The 10,861-nt window shown below is 44.4% G+C and overlaps 1 non-coding gene across 1 annotated transcript; it reads left to right on the top strand.

The window, feature by feature from the left end:
• The first annotated feature begins 5,753 nt into the window (after positions 1-5,753).
• LOC145410483 (5S ribosomal RNA) lies at positions 5,754-5,872 on the top strand. Its single transcript, XR_013899275.1, has one exon. It is a non-coding gene; the product is annotated as a 5S ribosomal RNA (ribosomal RNA).
• Positions 5,873-10,861: the final 4,989 nt, after the last annotated feature.

Raw genomic sequence — 10,861 nt, forward strand, 5'->3', positions numbered from 1 at the left:
CACACCTTAGGCCTAGGCAGGCAGGACGGGCCTATGTCCCTTACTACCTTGCACCCCTCTTCCCCTCAATGGACCTGATGAGAGATACAGTGCTGGTTCACTACTCCTCAGCCAGACCAGCCCTCGCCAGGTTCGGGGTGGGGCTTACACTACAGTCTCAGACAGCACCCAAGTGACGGCCACTAGCCGCACTAGGCAAGAGACAGCCACAGACCTCTCTACAGCTGCATCCCCCCCTCTGCAGAGCTCAGTGATGGCCACTAGCCGCACTGAGGAAGGTACGGTCGCCGCCCGCCCTTCGTCTTCAGTCACTCCTGGGAGTAGAACTTTGGTGACGGCCACTAGCTGCACCGGCAGGCAGGTGACGGCCACTAGCCGCACCTCACCTGCAGTTCTTACAAGGGACAGGACCTCGATGATGGCCATTAGCCACTAGCTGCACCAGCAGGCAAGTGACGGCCACCATCCGCACTCTACCTAACTGAGCCCCGGTGACAGCCACTAGCCGCACCAGCAGGCAGGAGACGGCCACCAGCCACTCTGTGCCTACTGCCCTAGGGACCTCGGCGATGGCCACCAGCCACGCCGGGGAGGGCACAGTCACCACCCGCCCCTCACCCCCTGTGTCTTTCCCCATGGAGGACGTCCCTTGCTTGGCACACCCCTCCAGAGGCCGAGCAGGACACCCCTCCCTCTCTCCCCACAGGCAGCCCCTGGAGGAGGTCTGGCAAGACCCCATCATGATCCCAGGGATCCGTTCAGTGCAGCCGGCACCCAGATGAGACGACCTGCTGTCAGACTCCCAAAGGGACGCCACAGGAAGCCCCTGACTGCGACATGACTCGAGAGAGACCTCAGCCCTTGGACTCCCAGGGGTACCCCCAGGACCCCGGAGCATGACCTCCCCAGCCCCATCGGACAACAACCTACTCCTCAGAGTGGGAGCAGGCAAACACGCCTGGTCTCCCTATTCGGTCCCAGCCCTGAGGACTGAACTCCCCACCGAGGCCCTACTAGGGAAGGGCCCCTCTCCACACCACCCAGCAGCCCACTCCATACGACGCACACCCTGAGAGTAGTCCTGTGCCCCCTGAGGGAAGGCATGCATGACGGGACCCCTCCCACACCTGGCCGACACCTGTAGGCAGCCTGAGACTTCAGCAACCCTGTCGGAGTTCTCCATCAGCTTCTTATTTTCTTTCCAGTTAATTCCTGCACCTGTTCTCCTTACAACCTTTCTCATAACATAATCCATAACCAAAACAAACAGCAATGGCGAAAGAACTCCTCCTTGAATCATTCCTGACCTAACTTCATATGGATCACTCAAAGAACCACCCACCATTACCTTACAAAAAGTATCTTCATGCAGGCTTCTAATAATATTTACAAACTTTTCTGGTATACCATAGAACCTAATAATTTTCAACACAGCTCCACGTGAAACACTATCAAATGCCTTTTCAATATCCACAAACCACATACTAAGTAGCATTTTCATCTCATTAGCTTGTTGCATTAAATGTCTTACAATAAAAATCTGATCATTATAACCTCGACCCTTTCTAATCCCGCTTGTTCTTCTCTTTAAATTTTATCAATTACTGGCTCTATTCTGTTCAACAAGATTTTGGAAAAGACTTTTGCAACTACAGGTGTCAAAGTTATCCCCCTCCAGTTGCCACACACACTTAACTCTCCCTTTTTGGGTATTTTTATAATAACTCCATTTTTCCACTCTTCTGGAATTCCACCATTATCCCAAGCCACATTAAAAAGTTTCAAAATCGCATTTATCAACTCATCATTTTCCACCTTAAGCATTTCAGGAAATATTCCATCCTCTCCTGGGGCCTTAAAATTCTTTAACTCCTTTATAATTTTTGCTACCTCTTCCAAGGTAATATCCCTTGTTTCTATCTGCAAATCTCTCTCGGCTGGCAAAATGTCCTCTTCAGCTGGGATTGGTCTATTTAGAACAGATTCAAAATGCTCTATCCACCTTCGTTTTATATCCAAAGCTTTAGTCATCAAATTACCATTTCTATCTCATACAGGTATTTCCTTCCTTCTCTTTTCAGTCCCAATTAACTCCTTTATGGCCTGATATGCTGCTCTTGTGCGCTGACTGTCATTTTTACTTAATTTAATTTCTGTCTCTGTTGCCTTTTCATCATATAGCCTCCTCTTATCATGTCTAATGAGTTTTTTTACTTCAGAATGTAAACTCCAATACTTTGCTCTAAGTACTTCAACTACCTGGCCTTCAACATGTTGTTCTTCACTTCTTAACTTCGCCTCTTTCCTTTTTTGAATTACATTCCATGTTTCATCTGACATCCACTTTTTCCTTCTCATTTTTCCCTTTTTCTTAATAGTAACCTTAGCACTCTCATGCAAAACCTCTTTTACCTCTCTCCACATTTGATTAATATCATTGTCTTCAGATTCCATCAAAGTCTGCAGGACTATAAACCTGTTCCTACATTCCCACAGGAACTTTTCCTTCGTGTTCTCATCATTTCTCAGCTCATCAAAATCATAATTATTACCTCCTGTACAATTACCATTAACATTTCTCTTAAGTTTTATTTTAATCTTTGACACAACAAGTTGATGATCACTACCTATATCTGCCCCCCTCCTTACGCAAACATCTTGCAAATAACTCCTATGCCTTCTGCTAACTGCAATGTGGTCAGTCTGGTTACAATATTTACCACATGGTGAAATCCAAGTAGTTTTATGTATTTTTCTATGCTCAAAGTTCCTTTCACCAATTATAAGGTCATTTGCCAAACAAAAGCTTCCAAATCGCACCCCATTTTTATTTCTTATACCAACACCTTCCTTACCCATACAATCTTCAAAGCCATCTACTGCCAACAATTACATTAAAATCACCAGTGCAAACTAACACATCATGTCTTGCCACTCTATTGACTACATCCTGCAGCTTCTCATAAAAAGTCATCCTTCATTTCATCAGCAGCCTCGTTTGTTGGAGCATACCCTATAACCATACTGATATTACTATGGTCAAATTTTAAACGAGCATAAAGCAAGCGCTCATTAATTGGCCCAAACTCACATGGTGCCTTACAAGCGTCTCTACTTAGCAATAAGCCTACTCCTTGGTAATGATTTCCATCACTCGTACCAGAAACCAACAAAGTAATACCATCTTCCAAATTCATTTTATCAACTCCAACCAACCTCATTTCTGTAAGAGCACAAATATTAATCTTGTATTCCTAGAATACTGAAATAAGTTCTTCCATTTTACCAGCCTGATTGAGAGTTCAAACATTCCAATTTCCTATTCTTAAGGTTCTTTTTGGATGTAACCAGAGTTCATCAAGATTTCTTAGGCAGAAAAATATTTTACCCTGGTGCCAATGCCAGTGGCTCGCAGGAACCAGACAGTGAAGAGAGGAAATTAACTAAATGAAAGTAAAATGCAGAGGGTTTGGACAGACAAAGTACAAGGGAAAGAAAGACAGCAAAAAGAACATAGATAAAAGTGTCCCTTTTAGTCACCTCTTATGACAAGCAGGGAACACTGGGGAAGTATTCTATCCCTCGTTCCCCAGGGGGGACTCCTAACACATGCTGCATACAAATACTCCTTAGCATGTAGGGAGAGCCCTCTCAACGTCAGGAGAGGAAACAGCTCCCCAAATCTCTTCTAGCCACTCCTTACTCTAGGCACAGAGCTACCTCCAGCCCCCCCTCGAGCACATAACATGTCTCCTAAGTAACAAAACTCTTCCACACACTCAAGAGACTCACCAGCAATTTCAATCCTTTCATGCCTGGTAATCTCCACATGCTCTCCCGGACACACAGGACACATGAAATCAGTGTTATCTCGCAGTCTACCTCTAATACCACTACATCTCTTATGCACCCACTTATCACAAACACTGCACAAGATGGAATTACTTCCCACACCCTTGTGGCAAATCGCACATGGCCACTCTTCCTCTTCTTTGACAGTATAGTCCCCAGCCCTAGGTACCATCACTGTTTTATCTTCATTTACTCTCAAGCTCTTGTGTTCCACACCATCTCTCCATTTCCTAAATATTTCCTCTGCCTCCCTTTCATCCTCTGCAGTCAACACCAAATCATCAGCATACAACATCTCCCATGGGAGTCCACTTCTGTAGTCATGTGAGAGGCCTTCAAGTACCACAATAAACAACATGGGACTCAAAACTAACCCCTGATGCACACTAACATTCAGGGAAAACTCATCACTCAAATCTCCATTCACCCTTACCTGGGTGTGAACATCCACATACATGGCTATAACCACCCTAACCAGCCACTCCTCGATTCCAAGCTTTCTCACTGCCCACTTCACCACCTCTCTAGGGACTCTGTCAACAGTTTTCTCCAAATCAACAAAAACAAAGTACAGTTCCCTTTTTTTTCTTATATACTGTACAGTAAAACCTTGATATAACAGACTTCAATAGACTGGAATTTGCTTTTATCAGAATTGAGGAGCTACCAAACTAAACTCTTACATATCGGGGAAAGTCCGATAAAGCCAGAAGCAGTCTGCACTGCCTGACCACTTCAGCTAAGTCCACCACAATAAGGTAAATAAAAGACATGTTTATCAGTGTACAGTACAGTATTATTAAACCATTTTATTATTGTAGTGAATGTATAATACAGTACAGTACTGCAATGGTAGCAAAAACTGTTCAAAAACCGTTGGTGCAATCAGGATTAATGTCTGATACAGTATAGCGGAAAAAGTCCGGGTTAGCAGGGGGAAGTCCAGATGTCGCTTTTATCGGAATTTTGTTTTTTTGGAATGGCTTGGCCTCCAATTAGTATGTTATACCTGAAGCTCTCAAACAATGAATTCATGTATTCGGATTATTTGCACATCTGGACCAGCTTTGGGTGAACCAGACCAGATACAAGGGTGGTTACTGTAATTGATTTGTTATTGTTACTGTAAAAAATGGGAGAAATGGAGTTCCCCCGAGCTAAGCCCCGTATTGGACTATATAGCCCCGCTAGGGTTACAGGAGGGAGCTACCCCTCCCGGCACGGCAGCCTGGGCGAGGCTCGAACTTGCAATCCCCTGATTACAAGTCCAGCGCGCTACCACTGTGCTACCGCGCCCCCCTATATTGTTACTGTAACGTATTTGTTATTGTTATTATGAATAAGCCCTCTGTTCTGGATAATTAGATAAAGAGGATGATTGTGAACATTTATAAAGGAATGAGTCATGATCTCAACTGGAGTAAGAATAGGGGCCTAACTGTTAGATCAGATGTTGGAGAATATGATTACTGAGAGTGAATAATACTGAGATGCAATGTGGTTTCATTCTTAACAGAGGAACCAATAATGCAGCATTTATTTAGACAATGCCTGGAGAAGTTCTCGAATAAAAACCCCTCCCCCCCTCCCCAACTGTGCCTAGACAGGATACAGTGGGCAGGAAAGTAGCTGGAGTTCAGGAGAGAATTGTCAGAGCTGTAAAGACTGTTTATAAAGGCAAAATATACCCACGTAAGTGAATGGTGGCCTGATGAAATTTCAGTAAATGCTGGAGTGCACTGGGGGTCAGTTCTGAGTGTTATTGTTTGCTGTGGTAACATGAAGCACTATCAGATAACTTCAAGGACTGGCCCACCTTGGAAATTGTTGTATACTGATGATAGTGTTGACTGCAGAGAATGAGAGAGAGGCTACAGGAAGATTTATAAGACACATAAATAGCCAACAGTCATACCACGTTGAGTACACCGCTTCCCGTCTGATCAGCGAAGTTAAGCAACGTTGGGTCTGGTTAGTACTTGGATGGGTGACCGCCTGGGAACACCAGATGCTGTTGGCATCCCTACGTGTCAAGTGGGGTTGGTGGAGGATTAGTGCCCCTCCCTGTAAAACAATTAACTCTAAGCCTTGGCCACCCCGTTTGGGATACATGGCGTCTGGCAATGAATGAATGAATGAATAAAGGGAAAGAAGTCCAAGAGACAGAGTGAATGTGGATAAAAAATGGTCACCTGAGAGGAGGAGGATACTGTGGTAGTGAATGAAGTCCAAGCAATTGAAAGTGAATGTGAGAAAAAAAGAGTGATGATCACTTGAGTCTATGGTGGGAAAGTGGTGATGGAAGACAAATTGGCATGTGCTGGGTGTTGTAAGGGTATTGGGAGTCATTCAGTTCCATGTCTTCTTTGTGATAAATTAATGCAAAAGAGGCACACTGGTGTCAAAGGCAGGATGCAGGATGTGGTTGGCTTTGAGTCTGCAGTACATACGAATATGGGGAGAAAGCTGGATGTGATAGGAAAGCCTTGTTGGATTTGTCTGTGTAATGTGCAGAAAATCTGTTATCCATATAATGCACTACGGAGCTGCTTTATTGCTAAAGTTAAAAGTGAGTGAAAGAAACTCTGGGAGCGGTTACCTCTCTTGACATTATGGGACATTCCCTTCACAGATTGGGAGGCCCTCAGACAGTACTTCTTTGTTGTAAAGGAAACCAATGTAGGTTTGGGCTAACAGGTATATAGATGGCTAGATGAATGTGTAGTGCTTCTCTCACTAACAGGGTTACAACCTTATTACTTTAACCTGTCCTATCACTCCGGTACGGCCTGCGGACCCTCCAAAGAAACGTTATCTGTAGCACTTTGGAGCTGCAGATTGGAAGGCCCTCAGGCAGTACTCCTTTGATTTTCCATGGAATGGTTATTGCTTCCATGGTCGGGAGCCATCTGAGTGTGCCTTGCACATTACAGAGGTTATTCTCTCGGGCATGGAAGCATACATTCATTTCTCATATCCTTTGACTAATGCAAGAAAGCCTTGGTTTAATCACGCTTGTTTTGATGCTGTCCACAACAAGAAGAGGACCTATAAAAGGTACCGAAGCCGACCCACCCCTGAATCACACCTTGTTTACGTTTCTACCTGGAATCACGCTAAGGCTGTTCTTCGCTCTGCTAAAAATAATTTCATCCTTACTAAATGTTCTCAGCTCTCCAACTCAAATTCTTCCTGCTTCTTCTGGCATCTTGTCAAAAACCTTTATGACAACTTTACCTCATCATCTTTCCTTCCTCTTTTCTATTCAGATGGCTCTGTAGCTATTTCCTCTACTGATAAAGCAGATCTCTTCGCTCAGACTTTCTCCTCCAGTTCCACCTTAGACGATTCTGGTGCTGTTCCACTTCCCCCCTCAGACTTCCACATGGCTGACATTAAAATTTCTTCAGCTGATATATATTCTGCCATCACTGGCCTCAATACTAACAAGGCATATGGGCCTGATGGAGTCCCTCCTGTTGTCCTCAAGAACTGTGCTTCAGTGCTTACACCCTGCCTAGGTAAACTCTTTTGCCTTTGTCTATCAACTTGTACCTTTCCTTCTTGCTGGAAGCTTGCTCTCATTCAGCCAGTCCCAAAGAAGGGTGACCATTCCCAACCCTCTACTATCATCCAATTGCTTTAACATCCTGTGTCTCAAAAGTTTTCGAGTCAATTTTTAACAGAAAAATTTTAAAGCATCTTTCCTATCACAACCTTCTTTCTGATCATCAGCATGGGTTCCATTAGGGGTGCTCCTCTGGCAATCTTCTCACCTACCTTTCAGACTCCTGGTCATCCTCCTTTCAGGACTTTGGAGAAAGCTTTGCCATTGCACTTGACATCTCAAAGGTTTTCGATCGAGTATGGCATAAATCTTTAATTTCTATCCTTCTATCTGTGCCTTCATCTATAGCTTCCTTTCTGGTCATTCTATAGCCACTGATGTAGACGACCATCGTTGTTCTCCTAGATCTATCAATAGTGGTGTTCCTCAGGGTTCTGTCCTATCACCATCTCTCTTCCTTTCATTCATCAATGACCTTCAAAGCCTCGGACAAGGACTGACCAAACGATGTCGACCAAGGACCGGACAAAGGACATGGTTATCGGAACGTGGAATGTAAGGGGAGCGAATGATGAGGTGAAAGAGAGAGAGAGATTGTCCAGGTGCTTGAGGGTGCAAAATTGGATGTATGTGGAATAACTGAAACAAAATGGAGAGGAGAAAGTGTGAGAGAATGGGAGTATGGATGGGGTATATGTGCAGGAGTAGGTGAGAATGAGAGGGCAAAGGAAGGAGTATGTATAGTTGTGAGTAAAAGATGGAAGAAGAGCATAAGACAGTATGGATCAGTTGGGTCAAGGATTGTGTGGGTAAAGTTGAAAGTTGGAATACAAATGTGTGTGATTGTGTGTGTGTATGTGTCAACGCAAGATCGTGCTAGAAGAGTGAGAGAAGAGTTTTGGACAAATGTAGAAGTGTGCATGGAAAAGTTTGGAAGGAATGAGAAAGTGTTTTTGATCAGTGATATGAATGGTAAAGTTGGGAATGTGAAGGTGGATGGAAGAGTTGGTGAGTGGGGTGTGCCTGCTGAGATAGATGAGAATGGCAGTGCGTTAGTGGACATTTGTGCTGGGAGGGGGTTGGTGATAGCCAATACCCTCTTCAGGCATAAAATGATCCACAGGTATACATGGCAAGTGATGAGAAGGGTGGGTGGTGAACTGAATGAAAGGAAGGCAATGATTGATTATGTGTGTGTGGATGAAAGGATGCGAAGATGTGTAATGGATGCAAGAGCTTATAGAGGTTGGGGGAGTGGACTTTCTGACCACTACTTGATGGTGGCCAGAATTAGAATTCAAGTAAGATGGAGGAATAGAAGAAGGGAAAGACGAGAGGAAGGAGTAGTTGCAAGGAGAGTGGAAAGGTTACAAAAGGATGAGAAAAAGGCAGAGTGTAAGAGAGAAGTGGAGGAACGATTGGGCAAATATGAATTGGAGCAGATGGGGGACATGGAAGGTGCGTGTAGGATATTTACAGCATGTGATGTGGTGTGCGGAAGGAAGAGAAGACGGAGGGGTGTGCAAGGAACAGCGTGGTGGACTGAAGAGGTGAGACAGGCTGTGGCACAAAAGAAGAAAGCATACAATGAATGGATGAGAAATAGGGGCATGGAAGAAGTTGAGAGGCGGAAGAGAGAGTTATATGTAGAAAGAAAGAAAGAGGTGAAAAGATTAGTAAGAGAGAGTAAGAAGAGAGTGGATGAGGAATTTGGAAGGAATTTGAGTGTAAAGTGGAGGAACTGTAAGAAAATGTTCTGGAGAGAAGTGAAAAGAGTAAGACAGGGTGGAAGTGAAGTTAGCAGGGGAGTGAAAGATAAAAATGGTAGATTACTAGTGGAGAAGGGGGAAAAAGTGAGCAGATGGAGAGAACACTTTAAGGAATTGTTGAACATAGAGGATGGAAGTAATGCGAGTATAAGTGGCTGGGGAATGGCTGGGAGAAGGAGGGAGGTGAGAAGACAGGAAGAAATCAGTAGGATAGAAGTTGTGGAAGCAATGAAGAAAGTTAAATCGGGGAAAGCCCCAGGAATTGATGGAGTGTGTGGTGAAATGCTGAAGCATGGGGGAGAGATAGTAGTAGAATGGATGTGGAAGATGTGCAGATTGGCCTGGGAGGAAGGTAGAGTCCCAGAGGATTGGAAGTCAGGTATAATTATTCCCTTGTACAAGGGAAAACAGGAAAAAGTGTGTGGTAATCATAAGGGCATTTGTCTTCTTAGTATAATGGGAAAAGTGTATGGTAGGATACTTATTGACAGAGTTAGAGAAAGAACAGAGAAATTAGTTGGAGAAGTACAGGGAGGCTTTAGGAAGGGAAGAGGTTGTGTAGATCAGATATTCATTCTTAGATCTTTAGTGGAAAAGTTTCTAGAGAAGGGAAAGAAGTTGTATGCGGCTTTCATGGATTTGGAGAAAGCATATGACAGAGTGGATAGACAAGGATTGTGGAAAGTGTTAAGAATATATGGAGTAGATGGGAAGTTGTTGAATGCTGTGAAGAGTATGTACAATGGTGTGAAGGCTGCAGTGTGTGTGGATGGTGAACTAAGTGAATTTTTCTCTTTGAAAGTTGGGTTGAAACAGGGATGTGTCATGTCTCCATGGTTGTTCAATCTGTACATGGATGGGGTAATAATAGAGGTACAAGGTAGGGTAGTGGATGTTGGAGTGGCCGTGGTGAGAGAGGATAGTGTTTGGAAACTCCCTGTACTGTTGTTTGCAGATGATACTGTGTTGTTGAGTGAAGACGAAGGGGAGCTGCAAGGCTTGGTGGATGAGTTTGGGAGAGTGTGTAAGAAACAGAAACTAAAGGTGAATGTAGGGAAGAGTAAAGTGATGGTCTTTGAGAGAGGTGAAGTCAGTGAATGTACAGCGAGGTTGGATGGTGAGGAATTGGAAAATGTCAGTACGTTTAAGTATTTGGGTAGTGTGATGAGTAAGGATGGAGGTTTGGAGGGTGAAGTGCTTGAAAGGGTACAGCAGAGAAGAAAGGTTGCTGGTTCTTTGAAAGCAGTGATAAGAAACAGGGAAGTGAGCATGGAAGTGAAAAAGTTACCACATGACAGTATTGTGTTACCAACTCTAACGTACGGAAGTGAAGCTTGGACGTTGTTGGAAGGACACAAGTCAAGAGTGAGAGCAGTGGAAATGAGTTATTTAAGAGGAGCCTGTGGAGTCACATGGAGAGACAGGCTGACAAATGGGGATATAAAGGAGCGTTGTGGTGTGGATGTGGATGTGATAGGAAGCGTTATGAGGAACAAACTGAGGTGGTTTGGCCATGTGGAGATGATGGAGGGTGGAAGACTGACGAAGAGAGTGTATGTGAGTGAGGTGGAAGGGGGAAGAGGGACGGGGAGGCCGAGGATGAGATGGAGGGATGGGGTGGAGAGGTATATGAGAGAGGGGGGTGTGAGTTGGGAGCAGGGGAGTGAAATGG

Source organism: Coenobita brevimanus, chromosome 85, assembly GCF_032717465.1.
Source record: "Coenobita brevimanus isolate Jiangsu-jjx chromosome 85, ASM3271746v2, whole genome shotgun sequence".
NCBI classification, from domain to species: domain Eukaryota; kingdom Metazoa; phylum Arthropoda; class Malacostraca; order Decapoda; family Coenobitidae; genus Coenobita; species Coenobita brevimanus.